This window comes from Halichoerus grypus, chromosome 5 (genome assembly GCF_964656455.1).
Source record: "Halichoerus grypus chromosome 5, mHalGry1.hap1.1, whole genome shotgun sequence".
Lineage (NCBI taxonomy): Eukaryota > Metazoa > Chordata > Mammalia > Carnivora > Phocidae > Halichoerus > Halichoerus grypus.
Window position 1 is genome coordinate 35,010,912 of NC_135716.1, and position 20,721 is coordinate 35,031,632.

Below are 20,721 nucleotides of genomic sequence, written 5' to 3' on the forward strand. Positions count from 1 at the left end.
AAGTTAGAATTTGCTTATTAATACAATCTGATGTTTGTTGTCTTTTAATCAGAATATTTAGTCAGTTTAAGTATTTTGGTAATTATTGACATGTTTGAGATCAAATCTTGAATGTTACTATTTATCCTATTATTTTCTTTCTTTTCTTTCCTGCTTTCTTGCTTCTTTTTTGGAATCAAGTAATTTTAAAAATTATTTTCCTGATCTATTAGCCTATTAGCTATGCATTCTTCTGTTATTCTTTTAGTGGATACAAGGATTACACTGTGCATCCTTACCTTATTAGAGACTTATTAATTAGTACTTTTACAGAATACAAGAATCTTAGAGCATCTTAATTCTATCCACCCTCTCTTACCTTTTGTGCTAACTTTGCCCCATATTTTGAATCTACACATATTTTAAGCCCCACGAGACATCATTTTATGATCAGTATTCATTTAGATTTATCTATATAAATGCCCTTTCTGTATCTCTGTGTTTCCATCTGAGATTACTTTTTTCTCCCTAAACAACTCTTCAGAAATTTAGTGTAATTCTTTTGAAACAAATTCCCTCAGTTTTTGACTGAAAATATCTCATGTTATCTTCATTTAAAAAAATTTAATTAAACTTTTATTTTATGATAAGTGTAGATTCACATGGAATTGAAAGAATTCATACAGAGAGAATCCAAATATCTTTTACCCTCTTTCCCTTAAAGGTGACATTTTGCACAACTGTAGTACCGTATTACAACCAGGATACTGACCTCGATACAGAAGTTGTCAAGGTACAGAAGTTTTCGTCACCACAAGGATCCTTCATGTTGTTTTTTTACAACGTAAGCACTTCTCTCCCACCCACAGCCAGTTTAATCTCTGGAAACCACCAATCTGTTTTTCATTTCTATAACTTTGCCATATCAATAATGTTATATAAATGGATCATATAGTATGTGACCTTTTGAGATTAGTTTTTTCACTCAGGAAAATTCTCTGGACATTCACATAGATTTTTGTGTGTATCAGTAGTTTGTTCCATTTTAGTACTGAGTAGTATCCCAAGGTGTGGGTATACTAAAATTTGTTTACCCATTCACCTATTGAAAGCATCTAGGGACACCTGGATGGCTCAGTCCATTAAGCAGCCAACTCTTGATTTTGGCTCAGGTCATGATCTCAGGGTCCTGGGATCCAGCCCTGCATGAGGCCCTGCTGTCAGCACAGAGTCTGCTTGAGGATTTCTCTCTTCCTCTGCCCCTCCCCCCACTCATGTGAGTGCACACATGCACGTGCTCTCTCTCTCTCTCAAATAAATAAATCAATCTAAAAAGAAAAAAGAAAACATCTGAATTGTTTCCAATTAGCGGCCATTACAAAGTTAGAAGCTTTAGTGTACAAACTTTTGTGTTAACATAAGTCTTAATTTCTCTGAAATACCAGGAGTACAACTGCTGAATCATATGGTAGTTGCATGTGTAATATTTTTGAAAAACTGCCAAACCATTTACCATAGTGGCTGTATCATTTTACAATCCCACCAGCAATGTATGAGTGATTCAGTTTCTCTGCATCCTTGCCAGCATTCGGTATCGTCACTATTTTTTATTTTAGTCATTTTGATAGTTGTGTAGTGATATCCCATTATGTTTTTTTTTTTTTTTAACTTGCATTTCCCTAATGGTTAATGATGTTAGAAAATCTTTTCATGTGCTTATTTGTCATCTGTATATATTCTTCGGGGAAATGTCTCTTCCTGTCTTTTGCTGATTTTCTAATTTAGATTGTTTGTCTTACTGTTGAGTTTTACTGTTAAAAAGTCTTCTGTTTTGCCTATAAAGTTATTATGACTTTATGGTCTCACTCCTTTTAAGATTTTGTCTTTGTCTTTAGCTTTCAGCAGGTTGGCCATGATGTATTTTTGTGTGATTTTCTTTGTAGTTATCCTGTTTGGGTTACATAGGGCTTCTTAAATCTGTTGTTTTGTAAATTCTGGAAATTTCTCAGCCAATTCTCTTCAAATATTGTTTCTGTCCTACCTCTCTTTCCTTTTCTCTCCTCTCCCAAATACACACATTAGCCTTTTCATCATGTCCCAAATGTCTCTTACATTGTTTTCTATGTTTCCCTGTCTTCTTTTCTTCTTATACTTCAGTCTAGATATTACAGCTCTTTTTAAATCCCTGTCTGATAACTACAAAAGGTGAATCACCTATGGATCTCTCTCTACTGTCTATTTTTTTCTCTTGGATTTTGGTCAGTTAGACTTATCTCTTGGCATGATTAATGATTTTGGATTGAATTGGAAGTGGTGTATGAAAAATGGTAGAGGTTCTATATGATGTCATCTTTCTTTAGAGAGGGTCAATTTTTCTCTAGAAGATAGTTAGAATAGGCACAAATTACCTTGATCCAACTAGGCATTGTAAAAATTCTAGGATGGGTACTGGTGTTTGTGAGGGTGCATCTTTTTCCTGTTTTCCATTACTTCTATGGCATAGCCTTTAGTTAGGAGACCTGAAAACTTAGGGTGTTTACAAGCTCCAACTCCTTGGAGAATCTTGAATTCTAATTTTTGTCTCCCTAGGACTACAAGACTGCTCCCTTTATGTTTTTATGCTCTTTGCTGCAGTTTTATGCTTTACTTCTTGTTCTTTTGCCTAACATCAGTTAGGAATTGGCAAATACTTCAACAGGAAAACAGTTCAGAAAGTTAGTATCACTTCTCTATGATACTCCCCCCCCCCTTTTTTTTTTAAATCAGGATTTCAATCCCCAAAGTTCTGGGTGCTTTTAAATATTTGTACTCCCAATTTTTGTCTCTTTAGTCTCTGAGAATGCCAGAAGCCCCACACCACTTAAGAATTATCAAATAATTTGAGGAGAAAAGCAGCAGATAATGTGGAGAATGTTGGGCTTATATCAATAGATTTGCCTTTTATCTGAGATCTTGGAACTTAAAGATTTTTCTGCCTTTGCTGCTCTTTGATGTCTTCCAACCACTTTTTTTTTTTTTTAAAAACTCAGCTCTTATTGTTATCTCAGTGAAAGTATTGGTTTGAACACATGAAACTCCATCATAGTGGGCAACAGAAGTTACCCAAGCCAGTTCAATCCAAATAGTTGCTTCAGTGAAGACTATAATAATTTGGACACAGTTTTATTCAGGGTATTTTCACTATTGCACTTTGCCCATTTTCCTTGATTTCAAACCTTCCTGATTAGATTTTTTGCAATATTACTCATTAGGCCAAAGCTAGATTGAGATCATTAGAGTTCCCAGGTGTAGAAAAGTTGGCCTTCTCTCCCTCATAAGAAATTGAAAATAAAAACAATCCTTAGGTATAAAATAAACATAAGAAATAATTCCATTCTTTCTAAAAATACATCAAATGTAAATTATTTCCCAGAATTTATGAAGCCAGGCTTCCCGGGTGTAGATCCTGGCTCTGCCATGTACTAGGTAGGCAAGATACTTGACATCTCTCTGCTTAAGGTTCATCAGCTGTGAGATGTGGAAAAGAGTAGTACCTGCCTCATAGGGTTATTATAATGAATGAAGTAATATTTTTGCAGCACTTAGAACAATGCTTCACATGTATTAAGTGCTCAATTAATGTCAGTTACTAAAAAAGATTATCCAACATTAACAGTAATAGCCATAAAATACATCAGCATATAACTTATGTACACTCATAAAAAGTAGTCATGATTCAGTAGAGATAAGTTTGATTTACTTGGTAAATTTATTTGAACCTTTTCATTCCTAGAAAAATTTGTGATAGCTCCACAGTTTTATTTTTCTTTTTCCTTCCTTTGCCTTTTTTGTGGGTTGAGGGGAGTCTCTCTCTTCTCTGTTAGTGGGAAGAAAAAGGAACCATTTCTTTCTATTGCTCAGCAGTGATATCCCAATAGTTGAGACACTGAGCATTTATTGAGCACTCATTATGTCTTGGGCCCTGTGCTAACCATAGAATTGTAGAAATGAGTAAGAGTCTCTCCTCTGCCTGAAAGTCTTTGTAGACTTATCAGAGTCAGACAGATAAACCAGAAATGACATACACATTAAGCCATCTACCCTATGGCTGGGAGTCAGAATTTTAGAATACATTAACTTTATAATCTTCACAACAACCTTAGGATGTAGGCACTGAGGATCAGAGGACAGAAGTAACTTGCCCAGACGAGATTTGAACCCAGTGTCTCCAAAAAATAAGCCCATGGCCTTCCTACTAATGTTAAGATGGGGAGACAGGAACCTTTTTACCTAGAAACATCAAATAAAAGGCTGATTATAGCTGTCTACTTATGGCCCATACCACCTGTTAATTCAGGTGTGTGAACTTGAATCAGACTCCTTATTTGGTATTTATCAGTTATTTCCAGCAAAGTGGTCAGACTAATAATAGGTAGCCTTGACATTCATACAGCAAGTGAAAACTATGGTGCAGAACTATTTTTGAATGGGTATTTTTAAATTCAGTGAATCATTTTCACCTAAAAAAAAAAGGAGTTGTCATTTAAAAAATAAAATGACACATATTCCCTCGACGTGGTGGGATGTGATTAGAGAAACCCTCTTCTGTATTTCCTATGATATATTCAACTACATTTGGATTAATTAACCAAATTGGTAGAAACCTCGGCTCCAAAGAGATCATCATTGCGATTTCAACCCTGCAGGTGACCGGTGACCGGTAGCTTCTTTAGCTGTAAGAAGAATCTCTAATCCTAGGTAGTTTGCAAAGGGAAAATGAGTGATAACAGGTTGGAAGCATGCTACAGAAAGGAGGATTTACACGCATCCACTTTCCATTTGGAAGGTCAGTCCACTGATTATTTTAACTAACAATGAGTTTTAGCCCAAGTCAATATATAGTAAAGTGTACCTAAAAATGATTAACATAATAAAATAAAATTTAAAAAAAATCCAGAAAAAAAAGTAAAAAAAAATTATCGAAAATTCAAAATGAAAAGGTGTTAGTTTTTGCTAAATTTCAAACTAAATTTCAAATGAAAGCCCTGGATTTTTGGCATTTTCAGAACCGAGAACTTCTTGTTTCACAGGACATCACCTATTGGCAGAGCTTGGTACTGCAGCTTTCCTCAGATGCTGAAGCTGCAGAAAGAGGAAGAGTTGGTCAGGCAGCCAAGGATCTGGAGTCAGAGAGATGCTAAAGCAGGCAGCTCACAGGATGTGGGGCCCTGGAAGTCTGGAAAGACATGCCTTCTTTCCTCTCTTCCCATTCCACTCAGTACTATGATGTGCATTTCTGAACAGAGACCTAGAACTGTAACTGGAACAAACTGCAAAATGGTGAATTGTGGCTGTTGCGGAAATCTGCCCTGGGGGAGACCTCCCGACCCATTTAGATGGACATTGGGTTCCATGAGCCACTTGTTCTTGTGCCCAAAGGTAAATTCCCACCTGTCCTGTCTCTGAATCATTGCAGCATGGCAGCTTGCTTTTACTTTTGCACTGCTGCAACTAATAGCATCAGGACAATAACCGTTGAAATACAAATCTATCTTTTCTCCCAGTTGGGGCTGGGACAGAAGTGAAAGAAGAGGAAGCTGGAATAGGAGGATTTTATAGCCACATTTTGGACATTGGTCTTACTGTTCAACAAGAAGCAATTTCTGACAATGAAGAAATTTCATTCTTTTCAAGTGGCACAAATGTAATCTGCTCAGGTGGTTCAGCTTCCATTTATATTTTGTAGCACCCGGAGCAACTCTTTTTTTTTTTTTTAAGAGCCAGAATAGAAATCTTGATCACACTAGCATGGAAAGGTCCTTCGGGTTCTGAGAGCAATCTCTTTTTCCCCCTGCCTTTTAGCCCTTTTGCCCTTTGAATGAGTATACATTTTCTGCATGTATTTTCCAGAATACCTTCCTGTGGCATTCATTTCATTCTGTTTAATTGGCTTCCTGTTAATTGAGAGGGAAGATGAACTGGGAAATAAGCACGTGTGCTGAGTTAGAAATAAGCGGGGATGGTCCTAAAGGAAATGAAGCTGAAGTTAGAAAACGTGCAGGACCGTGCCTTTATTCGGCTGCTCTAGGCTCTCACTGCACTCTGCGTTTGTGGGGCATCCACCCATTTACTCCGTGCTGAGCCCCAAAGGGCTGTGGACGAGAGCATTTAGGAGGAGAAGATTTGGCACCTGTATGGTGACCTCAACATGAGGGTCTAAACGCGTTCTAAAGGTACTCACGAGGTCGTTTTAAAGTGGTGCAGTTTTGCTACTTTGGTCGTCATTCCCACATAGACATTTTACAGTGCAGGACTCCGGAATTCATCAGCCCTTTCCCCCCAGCCTACTCAGTGTCAGGGTCGTTAGATCCTCTCATCCAACTCTGGGCCACTACCCCCGTGTTTCTTGGATTTCTTTCCATCACTTGCACGGTCTCAGGACATCGATGTGGATTCTTACGGGGTTTTTAAGATATCTTTTCTTCCAACTCCCCGAATTTCTGTTTTGATCCATTTGCTTACAAATAGCTTTAATTAGCTCAGAAAACTACCCCCAGAATTTTTCAGTTTCTTTCCTTCTGTTCCAGAGAGAGAGACACATGCTTCATGCTGGTGATAACGAGACCAGTGGCAACTTCAGAGTAGCATGCATTTTCCTGCAAGGAACTGTAAAGAACAGACACCAAAGTCTTAAAGAGGACGGTTGTAGGCAATGCTTGAGTCACAACTTCAGAGGTTGAGGTTGTCGGGGAGCTGTCCGCGATGATTGTGGGGTGCGTGTGTGTACACACACACACACACACACACACACACCCTACAGTGACAGATGACCTATTGAAATAATTTCAGAGCTGTTCTGTGGTTGCTACGACAACCAATGCTCTCTTGGCTTTCATCTGGCCATGTGACAGGGACTTTGACGTCAGCTGGAGGCAGAGTCTGTGGCTGAGTCCACACAGTCAGAGGCCTGGGAGAATCTGGTGGATGCTGGCCACTCCTGCTGCTGCTTGCTCTGTTCCTGCCGCCGCTCCTACCGCCGCACCCCTGCTTCCCCGGGGCCGCAGAGCATGGGCTGTTAAATCTTGCACTTCTCCGGTGTGAGGTAATTAGCCTGCTTTATACACAATAGTTAGATGTTTGATAGATTACTGCAGTTTTCCCCTCTCTTTTACCTCCTCCAAGTTTATCGTCATGAGCAATGATTGTTGTACCAGGGAAAAAATGTGAAGCAGCTTCTAGTTGCTAATTTTGTGCGGAGTCTCTGGAATTCGGTTAAATTTGGATTAATGTTCTCTGAAGTAAGTTAAAATATAATCGCCTTTCTTGCTCAACACTTGCTAACATGACATTATTCAGAGATACGGATTTTGCAGCTTGAGCCAAATATTCCCCGCTGAATTCCAGGAATCCTCCCTTCAGCATTGTTTTGGGTTTAAAGACTCCAGCATAGTCTTGCAATATGTTACTAACTGTTTTTTGTTTTGTTTTGTTTTGTTTTTTACAATTGTTACCCATTCTGAATCAGCCTAGAATAGTTTGGGATTTGGTTTCTATCTTGTTTGCAGCATGCATAATTAGCAACAATAGGCACAGCGGGAAAGAACATTATACTTTGAAACAAAAGTTGGTGTTTTTTTTTTCTTGTAAATAGGGTATTCCGAAAATACCAGGGAAACTGTCAACAGCTTCCTGTTTAGAGAAAAATAATCTGGACTATGCCAAGGAAGTTGGGGTGGAACCTCTTACGTGTGTGTGCATGCAGTTGCTTTTTGGTTGTTAGAGCAAAGTGCACATTTTCAGGATCTTCCTCTGAAAATTCAGCTGTGAAGAGAATGGCATTGGATAGTCTTCACTAAGGAGTCGTGCAAGCTGTTCTTATATTTAAGAACTGAAATATTGCCCACAGAAGGAAACAATAGCCCTAAAGCTAGATTATCATTGGTAGATGTTACTTTAATTCAAATACAGATATGAATAGTCACTAAAATTAACTCCAGATCTTGAATGAATAATTTGATAACAGTGATTAATAAGACCTTTTATCTCCTTATTCCTATAGCTGTATACAAGGCAAACTGTTTTATTTGCACTGTTGTAGTTCATTTTCTTGCCGAGTTTAGTAATTTTGGATTTTCTATCATTGGATAGATTGGATGGTTTTGTAGCTTATAATTCAAAGAAAACCTCTGGCATTTAAGTTAATCAAAGCTGGCATTTATAACCAGGTTTCTCAATCTTACAAATTCAACAGGAAAAATGGGCAAATATTAGAGCAGCACATGTAATATACTTACTGTTTTGATGGTTAGGAAATAATGGTTTAACTGTGTATATGAATATACATTTTGTGATATGTGAATTATATCTCAATGTAATGGGCAATATATTGTTATTTTTTATGTTCCTTATTAGTTTTAGAATTCTGATTGCATTTATTTTTCCTCTTAAAGATGAGAATTTTGAACAGTATTTAGCTTCAGTGATAAGTGAATAAGTGTGGGTGCATCAATAGTTTTTCAATCGCTTTCAGTGACTGAATATTCATTGAACTGACTGGCATTTGGTAAGTCTGTTTTTGGCCAGAGACCCCATGGAGGATTTTCCAAAAAGTCTAATGTGCTTACTATCAAGGCACACTTACTGAGGCATCATCTCATCATTTAATTTATCTCATAATTATAGTAACTCAGAGGCCACATTCTTAACACCCCTAGAAATATGTTAATTGATTTGCAATATTTCAAATGAGCATGGATAGGACTGGTAGCATGTCATTTAAAAGCTCTATCTTTGATGGAGTACTTTGATGTTTGTTTCTTTTACGAAAAATAAGTAATTATCATTAGAGCTTAGATAGCAAAGATATAGCAAAGATTTTCTATATATCTCCCTCTATGATGTTTTAAATTAAAGTTATAAAATGATTATATTCAATGCCCTTATAAAACATACTGGATTTCAGCAATGTGAAATATAAGAGAACAAGTCAGTGTCAATGACAAAATGTCAATGATAAAGTTTATCACTAGAAGAGAGCAACCTATGTTATAATCTCAGAGATGCTTTAGAATCTACAGGTTTTTTTCTTGTGGCAAAATAAAAAGAAAATGACTCTCATCACAGTCATCTACTTACAGCAGTGAGACTGTGCTGATTTCAAGGTCAAGTTTGTTTCAGCTTCAAAGATAGCAGCAAGGAATGATTTGCACTGACCTGATTGTTGCTTTGTGTATAGTTTCGGGATTTTTAACCTTTTTGGTGTCATGGGCTTCTTTGGCAACCTGGTAAAACCTATAGACTTCTCAGAATGTTGCTTTTAAATGCATAAGTTAAAGTATGCAAGATTACAAAGGGAACCACTTTTGTTGAAATACATTAACCAGATTTTTAAAAAATTGTGATATGTGTTTTGTTATTAATTTATTCTTAAATAATAGAAGCTAGCAGCAGGTATAACTACCATATGAAATAGTGATGAGTGTAAAAAGTATTTCGGGATATCTATACTTACTATAACGTGATGTGAGAATGTCCGTGATTTCTCTCGGTGACAAAATCACAGGTACTGTGGTTTGTAGCCTACATTTTAATTAAAAGAAATACTAAATTTCAGGTTGAGACTGGCGAAACTAAAAGTCTCATATATATTTTTCCCATCCAAGTTCCTGGATCCCCTTGAATTCTATCCACCCCTGAATTAAATGATATATAAGCTAGTGATGCCAAAATTTCGTAGAACTGCACTGGACAAAGCACACACCACCATTTCCACATCCAATTCCACATCTGATTTTATTCTCTGAATGTGTGAATGTCACAATATTCTTGAATTTCTGTGTGAAAAGGAACGGTATATCCAAACTATAACTTTCGTTCATTTTCTTCCTTGAAATCCATAAGCATGCTTATGTTGCATGGACCGGGAAACTCTCACCTCATTAGATAGGAGTGAAGAGGAAGGACTCATAGTGTTAACGCAAGTTATGCAAGTTCAAACCATGGACCACAGGAGTCAGACTAAAGCTAGTTACAAAACAGCCTTTATCCACTCAGAGAAAATAAACCAGTAGAACTCAGATGAAGAATGCAGGATGTTACGTGAGATCATTGGAGAACTTATGTAACTTTCCAGTGTAATGTAAAGCACATACTTGTGTGAATCTATAAGTTGTAATGTTACTTCCTCACCCAGGATAGAGTCTGTTAGTTTATCTACCACAGGTCCCCAGGATGCACCACATTCAAAATGAAATGGGGAATGGAGACACTTCCCAAGTAATTTGAACTCAGAATTCTATTTGACTTACTGGATATTTAAGAACAATACAGGAGGTATTAATATTGTTTAGCATGATTGTCTAAGCAATTGTCTCGTTCTCATGTCAACTTTGAATTTGCAGAAGATATTGCCTAATGTTCTTCTCCAACCTACTAGGTAGCTTTGCAGTTGGTTGGCTGACATCATATATCATTACCTTTCCAGCCCTGCCTTTAGATTGTCCAAAGCTGCCCTTTCTATTACATCAGCATCCCCCATCTCAGCGTAAGAGAATTGGAGCTGTGACATTTTGTACAAGCTGTTGTCTAAACTCAATCCAAATCCCTAACATTTGAAATGGAAGCTTAGCAATTTTCCTTCATGAGTTCTTGGGGAATTATGAAAGAGGATTTTTCTCAAACATTTTTTATTCATTGGACAAGAAAAGAACACCTGCTTTGGGGACTTTGAGTCTCTGAGGCAACTTGATAAAGAAACTTGGAAAATGTCTAAAATCTCTGACTCCCAGCTGTACTGTTTGCCTCTTTGATGGCAGGTGTTTGAAATTTTAAGTTCAGAAAGGAATGTGCCATTACTCTTCATGAAATCAACTGTCATTGAAATGGTGCCCCATGATGGAAATCCATCTAGAAATAGCATTCCAAAATACAGTATTTTTTTTATTGTCTCCAGAAGTGATGCCATAAAAGTTAGTGCTCATTAAGACTTTGATATAAAAATTATATGATAAATATTTAAATTCACTGGAGCCATGTTCTCCAAACTAAAGACAGTCTGTTCTTTTTATCCCTGCAGTGAACCTTAGTTTTTTGGGACATATTTCTATAAATGCCTTTAATTAGAGACACAGCATCTCTTTAAAATTTAGTTTACACTAATGTAAAACATAGGATACTCAGCTAACATTAAAGTTCTATATTTGATTTGCAGGAAAGAAATCTCTAATCTGAACGATATTCAGCTGCTGCTTGTCCTAATGTAAGGATTATTCATATTTTCTGAATTCTGTCCCAATGACAGCAGGAAAACCAAAGTCTGCATATTGCTGTTACGCAAGGATGAATCCTTTAAAGGATGATTCTAGATTTTTTTTTTTTTTTACTTTTATGAATTTAAACCCTATCCATTAGAGGCAAATGTTGAAAAGTATTACATTCTTCGGCTATCTGCTCAGCTGATTCCCACAGCCTTTCATGTGATTCATACAACTAAAACCACAACCAATTTTGTGATGACCATATTTACAACATCCTTGGAGATAAAAAATAGCATCCCACAAAAGTTATCCCATCCTCTACCTTCCCAGGCATCAGGTGCCACAGGAAGTGAGCATTTATTAACTAGCTACTCCCTCCACATTCTTACAGGGAGCATTTGGGGCCCCTCCCTCACTCAGTCCTTGAGTGATATGTGCCACTAGCATAAAAAGCTCAGCTTACTTTATGAACTTCTGATTTTTGTTTGCTTGAGCTTTTATTCAAACATTCAGTCTTTTGTACATTCAACAGGTTTTGCATACCTACTGTGTGGCAGGCTTTACGCTGGACACCAGGGATGCTATGGTGAACAAGACAAGCAAGGTCCCTACCGTCATGGAACTTATAGTCCCCTTTTAGGGATCCTATGTATATCAACAGCCAAAGTTTCTTCCTCATGGTCATTAAAGAATTATCTTTAAAAACTAACAAACAAACAAACATGAAAACAAAAGAGACAAGCAAACAACTGGGAGCCGTTAGATTTTATACCTGAGTTAAACCTTAGAAGGGGCATTCTTCAGCTGGTGAACAGCCAGCCTAATTTGTGAGCAATCTGTTCTTATCAGTGTCAAGCATTCCAGATCAGTACGCCCAGCCCTATTCTTGGCGGGCCAAAGGCTGTCTTCTAATTCAGAAAAAAATGAGAATGGTAGGAACTGACCTAAAGGATGATTTTCTTTTAGGCAAATATGCTGTCTTATGCAAATAACAAGAGTCATTTTATTTTAAGAAAGGAATCCTTAAATTAGTGGTGCCCAAGTGCAGTTGACCCTTGAACAACATGGGGGTTAGGGGTGCCAACCCCCCATGCAGTCAAAAATCCACATATAACTTTTGACTCCCCGAAACTTAACTACTCATACCCTACCATTGACTAGAAGCCTTACCAATACCATAAACAGTCAATTAACACATATTTTGTATTTTATATGTATTATATACTGTATTTTTACAATAAAGTAAGCTAGAGAAAAGAAAATGTTATTAAGAAAATCATAAGGAAGAGAAAATAGTTACAGTACTATACTGTATTTATCAGAAAAAATCCATGTATAACTGGACCCATGCATGGTTCAAACCCATGTTGTTCAAGATCAACTGTATATCTATCTCAGCTTTCCTATACTAATCCACTCAAGATAGGCTTACTGAATAACCCCACATCCCAATGGCATAATGCCGTTCACTTTTCACTCACCTGCAAATCAGATTTAGGAGAGTTTTTTTTTGTTTTTTTTTTTTAAGATTTATTTATTGAGAGAGAGAGAGAGAACACAAGCTGGAGGAGGGGCAGAGGGAGAGAATCTCACACAGAGTCCCCGCTGAGGGTGCAGCCAGGCGCGGAGCTCTATCTCATGACCCTGAGATCATGACCTGAGCTGAAATCAAGAGTCAGGTGCTTAACTGACTGAACCACCCAGGCGCCCCTAGGAGAAAGGTTCTACTCCACACAGTTATCCAGGAATTCAGACTTCTATAAACTAATCTGGGGAAAATCTTACATCTACAACGTGCAGGTGTTACTTTGGGCAAGTTACCTAAGTCACAGTTTTCTTTTCTTTTTTTTTTTTTAATTTTTTATTTGACAGAGAAAGAGAATACAAGCAGGGGGAGCTGCAGGCAGAGGCAGAGGCAGAGGCAGAGGGAGAAGCAGACTCCCTGCTGAGCAGGGAGTCCGACGCCGGGCTCCATCCCAGGACCCCGGATCATGACCTGAGCTGAAGGCAGACGCTTAACCGTCTGAGCCGCCCAGGTGCCCCTAAGTCACAGTTTTCTTACCTGGATAATATTAGTGCCTACCTTACTGGTTTTTAAGCCAACTTACTTAGCATAGTAAGTGATGGGTATTAGGTGTTCAATAATGTGAACTGTTATCATTAATTTTCTACCTCCGGTGGTGCTGCCACCACCATCATTTCCCTGGAAACTATGAAGTACCACTGCCCAAGTTGGGGCGGGTATCTCCCTGCTGTTATGATAGTAGCTAGCATTTAGGGAGCTAGGTAGACTTCTAAGCTCTTTTCAAAATAACTGTTTTTTCTTCACAGTATCCCAGTTTTATAAATGAGGGAACTGAGGCACAGAGAGCTTAAGCAAATAGCCCAGTGTTACACAAGAATATATAACAGAGTTCTAGGTATCTGGCCCTAGAGTCCTGGCTCTTTACTCACTGTGCTATGTTTCTTTTCAAGCTGGAATATATTTTATTTTCCCTATAAGTCATATATTGTAGCAGATTGTACTCTCCAAAATTGGCCGTATAATTATAACAACTCCCACATACTCTTCTAGAATCTTGCCACTCACCATAAAGAGCTGGAGTCTATTGCCCTCCCCTTGAACCTTACATAGGCTTGTGATTGGTCCAACTGATAGAGCACAGTGGAAACAATACTAGGTGACTTCCAAGGTTGGATCATAAAAAGATACAATTTCTTTGTCTCTGGACTATTCTTTTTCTTTCACATGTGACATTTGCTCTTGGAAATCAGCTGCCATGTTGTGAGGAAGCCCAGACTGTATGGAGGGCCCATATGTAGGTGTTTCAGCCAACCCCTCCAGCTTAGACTCCAACCAACAGCCAGCACCAACCAGAGATATGAGTGGGGAAGCCTTCAGAAGATTCCAGGCCCTAGTTCTTAAGTCCCCCTAACCCTCCTGATGGGGGCCAGAGATGAGCTATCGCTGCTGAGCCCTGCCCTAAATTGCAGATTCTTGAACGAAATAAACATTGTCCGTAAGGTCTGGCATTATTTCTTAAGCAGCCAGAGTAACTGGAACATATGGGGTAATTAGATATGACTAAGGTACCTGTATAAAGGACTAAACTTCAGGTACATATAACTTAAATAGGTTTTTATGATTTGGGATAAGTACCTAATTAAAATAATTTCTAGAGGAAAATATATTTCAGTTACCAAATTACAAATGGGCATCTTGTTTGGAAATTCAGAACAGTGTCCTACATATTAATGCTGCTGCTGGTTCTGGAAGATTTGGGCTACACTGAGACTTGACTGTTTGCCTTAGTAAAATCTCCCTCATTGCTTCTGCCACCTAGGATCCTCTCTGCCAGAGAGGCTGTGTGAATAACAGTACTTGCGCTATTTTCCCTTGGTCACTGCTTAGTCCTCCTTATCTGCTTTTGTCTCCCTTGCTCACACCTACTCTGTCTAATCTGCTGCCTAGTTTTCTATTGTTAGACCCTTGCTGTCTTCTTGACACTCTCTTTTGGCTCATTTCCAATGCTTCTAAGCCTATTTTTCTGCTCTAATGGTTTACAGTAAAGCTAGGGAATTCCTCTTGGCCAGGTAGGATTTAGCTCATTCAGCAAAGTCTTCTTACCAAGCTGCCAAAATGGCAACTGTCCCACTGGCTTGTGGCTCCATGTGTTGGTCAAACCTAGCACTTGGAATATTCAGAAAGGTAGCCCTTAGATCCTCACTCAGAGACACTTCTGTCTCTTCTGCTGCAGAGATATCAATACCTCTGATTTTCTTCTCACTTACTTAAATGTCACCCTATCCTAATGGTCTTCCCACCATTCCTTTAGAAGATTAATTGTTTTTTTCACTCATTCATTTGTTCATTCACCATTTATTAATTCTATATAGTGGGCCCTATTGTCACATACCTATGGAAAGATTTCTTTTTGTCCAAGGACTGGTAAGGTTCCTCCAGTTGTGTCTCATTTGCTTACAATTGACACCAGGCAGATGTGGTCCAATGACCCAAATGTTTCAATAAGCAACACATGTCCCACTTCGTTCAAGATGTCCCAACTAAGTAGGATACTACAAGCATGATACAGGACCAGCCAGTCTTTGAAAAGGTTGTAGTCCAATTGGGAAGGCTAGACAGCATATGCATCTGAAATTGAAGAGCTGTGTCTTGGTTACAACCTCTCATAATGCCTAGTGTAGTGCGTCACACATTGTATCTACTCATTAAATCTCTGGTAAGTGATTAATGAATAGATTAACCCTAGAAAGATATGTGGCATTGAGAGGCATCTTCCTTCAGAGAGGAATTAAGCTTTGAACTGGGTCTTAAAGAATGGAGAATATTTGGCATGACCACAGAAGTGAGAGGATCATCCATTGAGTAACAAACATCATGGGTACATCCTGGTAACAGAAATTGACACCCATCTGGGATTGAGAAAACGGCTGGGAAAAGGAAAAAAAAAATCATACAATACCTAAGGTGGGTCTGTGGTGACCTAGAATTTATCAATTTAAGGTAAGCTGGATTTGATCAGCTAGAAGCAGGAAGCTAGTGAAAGTTTGAGAACAGGTAAGTGATGTGTGTCAAATGGTGTTATAATATTTTAATAACGCTGTTTACTTTTGCTTTATACAATTTATTTTAAAATCCCAAATATGTGTTAAGTGTTTCCTTTTTCTCTATTTTTCTCATGGAAAAGTTCTAACTTTTTAAATTAAAAAAATGTGAATTCTCTTCTGCCTTCAATGCTGTGTGAGTATCCCTTTTACCTTCAGCTGGGTGATATCTATAGGGAGAGCTATGTAACTTCATAGTTTTAAAACTATAATCTGTTTTTAGCAAAGTGGTATTCACAAAATCCAAGCCAGATGAAAAAATGAAGCCTTCCTAACATTTTCCATAGAATTATACTATAGTGATAATTGATATTCATAATGAAACCCCTGGGACATTGCACCATTATTCTGATGTCTTTTAATTGAGCCATCAATGAAAGACTAAATTATATTCAGTGAAGTTTTAGTTGTAACTACATTTCGTTATATCTAATCTTTGAAAACTGGCCATCAGTATATGTGTTTGGCAACTATCAGAATTTTTTTTGTTTTTGCTTTTGTTTTTTTTTAATTAGGCTTCACGCCCAACGTGGGGCTTGAACTCACTGAGCTCAAGAGTCCCATGATCTTCTGACTGAGCCAGCCAGGCGCCCCACTATCAGAATGTTCTTAATCAGAATATCCCATTCTCAAGAAAAATACTGTAAATTATACATACAGATATGTGTACATATATATATTTAGTATGTATATATATTAAATATGTACATATTTATATAAATATTACATATATTTATATACACACACATAGTGAAAGAATAACAAGAACATGATTTGTTAATCCTTCCAGTGAAATGTGACCCCACATACTGATATTGCTGATGACTTTGCCACAGCCCCGTGCAGGTTAGTACTGTCCCTAAGGTCCAGTGCCTGTCAGGTATTGAATCTGTGATATAGTTGTGAAGTCTCCAATCACGTAAGGATTTTATTTTATTTTATTTTATTTTATTTTATTTTTTAAGATTTTATTTATTTGACACAGAGAGACACAGCGAGAGAGGGAACACAAGCAGGGGGAGTGGGAGAGGGAGAAGCAGGCTTCCTGCTGAGCAGGGAGCCCGATGCGGGGCTCGATCCCAGGACCCTGGGACCATGACCTGAGCCGAAGGCAGACGCTTAACGACTGAGCCACCCAGGTGCCCCATCACGTAAGGATTTTAAAGCAATTGAGGATAGAGAGGAGGTTATCTCCACCTCTGACAGAGAGAAAAGGCTGTGCTTTACGCTTACAGAACATGACTCGCCATTGCTGTTGGCAATTGTGCACGTTTGGAAATCAATTCTGTTTCCTGAGCCCGTTGCACACGTTGATGCTTCTTGCTGCCTCCTGGCTATTCGGCAGTGAACGGCTCTGGCACCCTTGGTGATCCCTGAACTCTCTTACAAGGCCAGTTCCTGGGGGCGGTTAACTCAAACCATTCACTCTCTTGGGGGCTTTCTTTATTGAGACACTGAGCAGAAGTTTAACTGCAAGTTATCGTTTTCATGCAATTATTTTCTGGCATATCCAGAAGATGTTTTCACTGAATAGAAGCTATTTAAGAAAGAGACAACCCCTGGTCCAAATTCCATTTTGTAAAAGTAACTATCATTAAAATCTGCTATGTTCACCTCCAAAAATGTTGGCCAACTTCCAACTTTAAAAGCCCAACCCATTGCTTTTCCGAAAAGAACTAACTTCTTCCTCTGGCCCTCAGAACAGCCTAGACTGCTCTGTCGGGGCATCCTTGCAAGGAGGATTACTTTGTTAAAGTCACAAAGTGTCTTGTCAAGGGTACAAAACTTGGTTATGTTACAGGTCGACAAAAAGATACTAATTTGGAGGTACTGTTAAAAAAAAAGAAAAAGGAAAGGTCTCACTGAAATCCCATTAAATCATGTCTGGATTTAAGAAATGGGGACTTTTTTATTGTGGTAAAATATACATAATATAAAATTAACCTAAAAATTTTAACAGTTTTAAGTGTACAATTCAGTGGCATTAAGCACATTCATGTTGTCGTGCAACCACCAACACCGTACCCCTCCAGAACTCTTTCGTCTTCCCAAATTGAAATTCTGTACCCATTATGCACTAACTCCCCATTTTCCCTTCATCCCAGGCCCTGCTAATCACCATTTTACTTTCTTGAAGTAAGTACATTTCAAGGAAATTTAAAATGAACCTATAATTTCTCTTTCTTTTATATATACACTCTTCAATTAGTAAAGTCCCTATTAAAAGTTTCCAAATAACTGGAAGTTTCTTAGGTTTACAAGTGGGCAGAGTTTATGCAGAGTTCCATGCTGTAGAGATTTCAGACACACAGTAGAGATGATGGGTTGAAACATGTTTTCCAAACCACCTACTTAAATCCTATTGGGTACAATTTTTGCTTAATTATTCAGCTTGCCACTTCGCTTGACAAAGAGAAAGCCATTGAACCTGAGACTTTCTGGTCCCAGGGATATACTCAAATAGTCTTATATTAGCCTTCTATTAATGCTCATTTTAAGTAAATTAAGTATTGAGCAATACATGTTTAAGATAAAACATTTGGACAATATAGAAGAACATAAAGAAGAAGATAAACCTCACTCTTAATATTCTACTGCCTAAAATAACCACAATTAACATTTTCAGATTAAAAAGCATTATAATACATTTTATTTTAACAGAAGAAAAAGAACTCTGAAATGAACCTGAGGATTTGAACTTCAGGTAATGATTTCTTTAAAGTGGAATTTTTGGATTCCAATGAAATTGAATTGCCAGTTAAAAATTTTAAATCAATCAAATACAAAGAGATTGGGGAATCAACATTTCTTAAAAACTAATTGTTTCTTAATGGGTATAGGTTTATATTTTCAGTTAGTGAAGCTTAGTTAACTATCTCATGAAGATAAAAAAAGACCATAGGTAATCAAACAAAAATACCTCTGAGGAAATAAAAGGTTTTTAACGAGAGTTCAAAACTTAATTCCACCCTTAGGAATATTATCCTGGAAAAAAACTAGATAAAAAGCATAATCTGTAAGAAGCACAGTCCATGAAGTTATAAACTTCTTTCAAAAGGAAAAATAAATCATACAATAAGGAATCAGTTATTTTACCCAGTGAACTAGAACTCGCAGAGATTTTAGAGGAATTCACTCTATTTATTAACCTTGACCACAGAGGCTTACCTTCACATGCTTCAGACACCAGTGTTTTTTAGATTCCATTGTTTAAATACAAACTGTATTTTAGTTTGCTTCATATTTAGACCATGATTGCCTTTTATGGGTATTATCTTTCTAGTGTTTCTCATTTTCTTTCTCTTCTCTGGTTGACTTGGAGAAACTTAAATCTTAAGTACATATGTGGCGTGTCATCGTTTACTTCTTGATTCTTAAGTAGCCCTTCAATCATGATAACCTTTTGTTTGTTGAAGATTTCTTCACTGTCCTGTTTCTTAATTCAGACTAAATAGGCTGTTCCACTAGGATATCTCTCCATCAGAACTGGATTATTTCCATTGTTTCCAGGTCTACCTATTTCTTGGATTCATTTTCAATTTTTCTAGAGTATATTTTTGAGTAGTTTCATCAAAACAGCAGAAGAGCTAACTCATTGTAGATTTCATTTTGCTCTTATAATTGAAATATAGATTCAAAATAACTTTCCACCACAATTCTATGGGCTTTGTTCCAATGTGTTCTAGCAAACCGAAAAGCGGATGCGAAGTCTGCTGCCATTCTCCTTACAGGTAGCTTTTTTACTCCCTCCCTGAGCTTTCAGGATTTTCTCTTTGTATCTGGAGATCATAAAATTCCCCAGGAAGTGTCCAGGTATGTCATTTTTTTCATTATTCCATTTCAAGCTATCTTAATCTGAAGATTCAAGGTTTATTCAGCTCAGGAAAATATCCTGTTATTTCTTTGAAATATTCATTTTCTCTATCATCTGTGGTTGTCTCCTTGAACAGCTTTTATTTGGAAGGATATTATATCTTTTAGCCCCAGGAGATACTATATCTCTTCGATCTTGGATCTCTCTCCTCTATGTTCTTAAATTTTCTCTGATATTTTCTCTTTCCTTTTCCTTTTTTTTTTTTTTTAAGATTTTATTTATTAATTTGAGAGAGAGAGCACACAAGTCAGGGGGAGGGGCAGAGGGAGGGGAGGAAGCAGACTCCCTGCTGAGTAGGGAGCCCGATGTGGGGCTCCATCCCAGGACGCTGAGATCATGACCTGAGCCGAAGGCTGACGCTTAACCGACTGAGCCACCCAGGTGCCCCTCTCTCTTTTTTTTTCTCTTATGTGCATTCCAAGAATTTCCTCAAATTTGTCTTCCAGATCTCAAATTTTTTGTGTGTGTCATTTCATTTCAGTAATTCAACCTTTCTACTCAGGGTCTTTTTAAAATCTTTAATTTTTATAAAAAATTTTCTTTGTTTTTTTATGGCTCCTTTTTCAAAGCAGCATACTCTCGTTTATGGATACAATATTCTCCCAAATTTCCCTGAAAACAGTAATAACTTTTTTTTTTTTTTAAGTTATCTTCTATGTCCCGTTTCAACTCTATTTCCTTTGGCATCAGTTGTTTTGTTTTTCTTCTGGATCCTTCTCTTTTATGCTCTTTGTTTTTCTTAGGTAACTGTTGCCTGTTGACTGGCCCAATCATATTCATAAATGAAGTGCTGGGTTGACTAGTAGAGGTACCTGGTGGGGTTTCCTTGGCAGTTATGTAGGAATGTTTTTCTACCATGCTTCTCATGCAGGGCAGAGCAGGCAGGCAGGCTGATGGCAGGCACCTTTGAGAATAAGAAGCAGGTAGGCAAGCTTATGACTGCCCAAACTGCCCAAGTCAGGAAGACTATATTTTGAGCAGTGAATTGCATAGGTGTACTGCCCTTTT

At 37.7% G+C, this 20,721-nt stretch overlaps 1 protein-coding gene across 8 annotated transcripts in view; it reads left to right on the forward strand.

Moving 5' to 3' along the window:
- The window catches only part of NCALD (neurocalcin delta), a 373,056-nt gene that overhangs the window by 289,940 nt on the left and 62,395 nt on the right, over positions 1–20,721 (forward strand). Inside the window, exon 1 of one of the 8 annotated variants that reach the window (XM_078072166.1) lies at positions 6,893–7,060. The exons of the other annotated variants lie outside the window; for them this stretch is intronic. The gene's annotated coding sequence lies outside the window, so the exon portion shown is untranslated. Of the gene's footprint in view, positions 1–6,892; positions 7,061–20,721 lie in introns of those variants that run through there. 8 annotated transcript variants of the gene reach the window in all.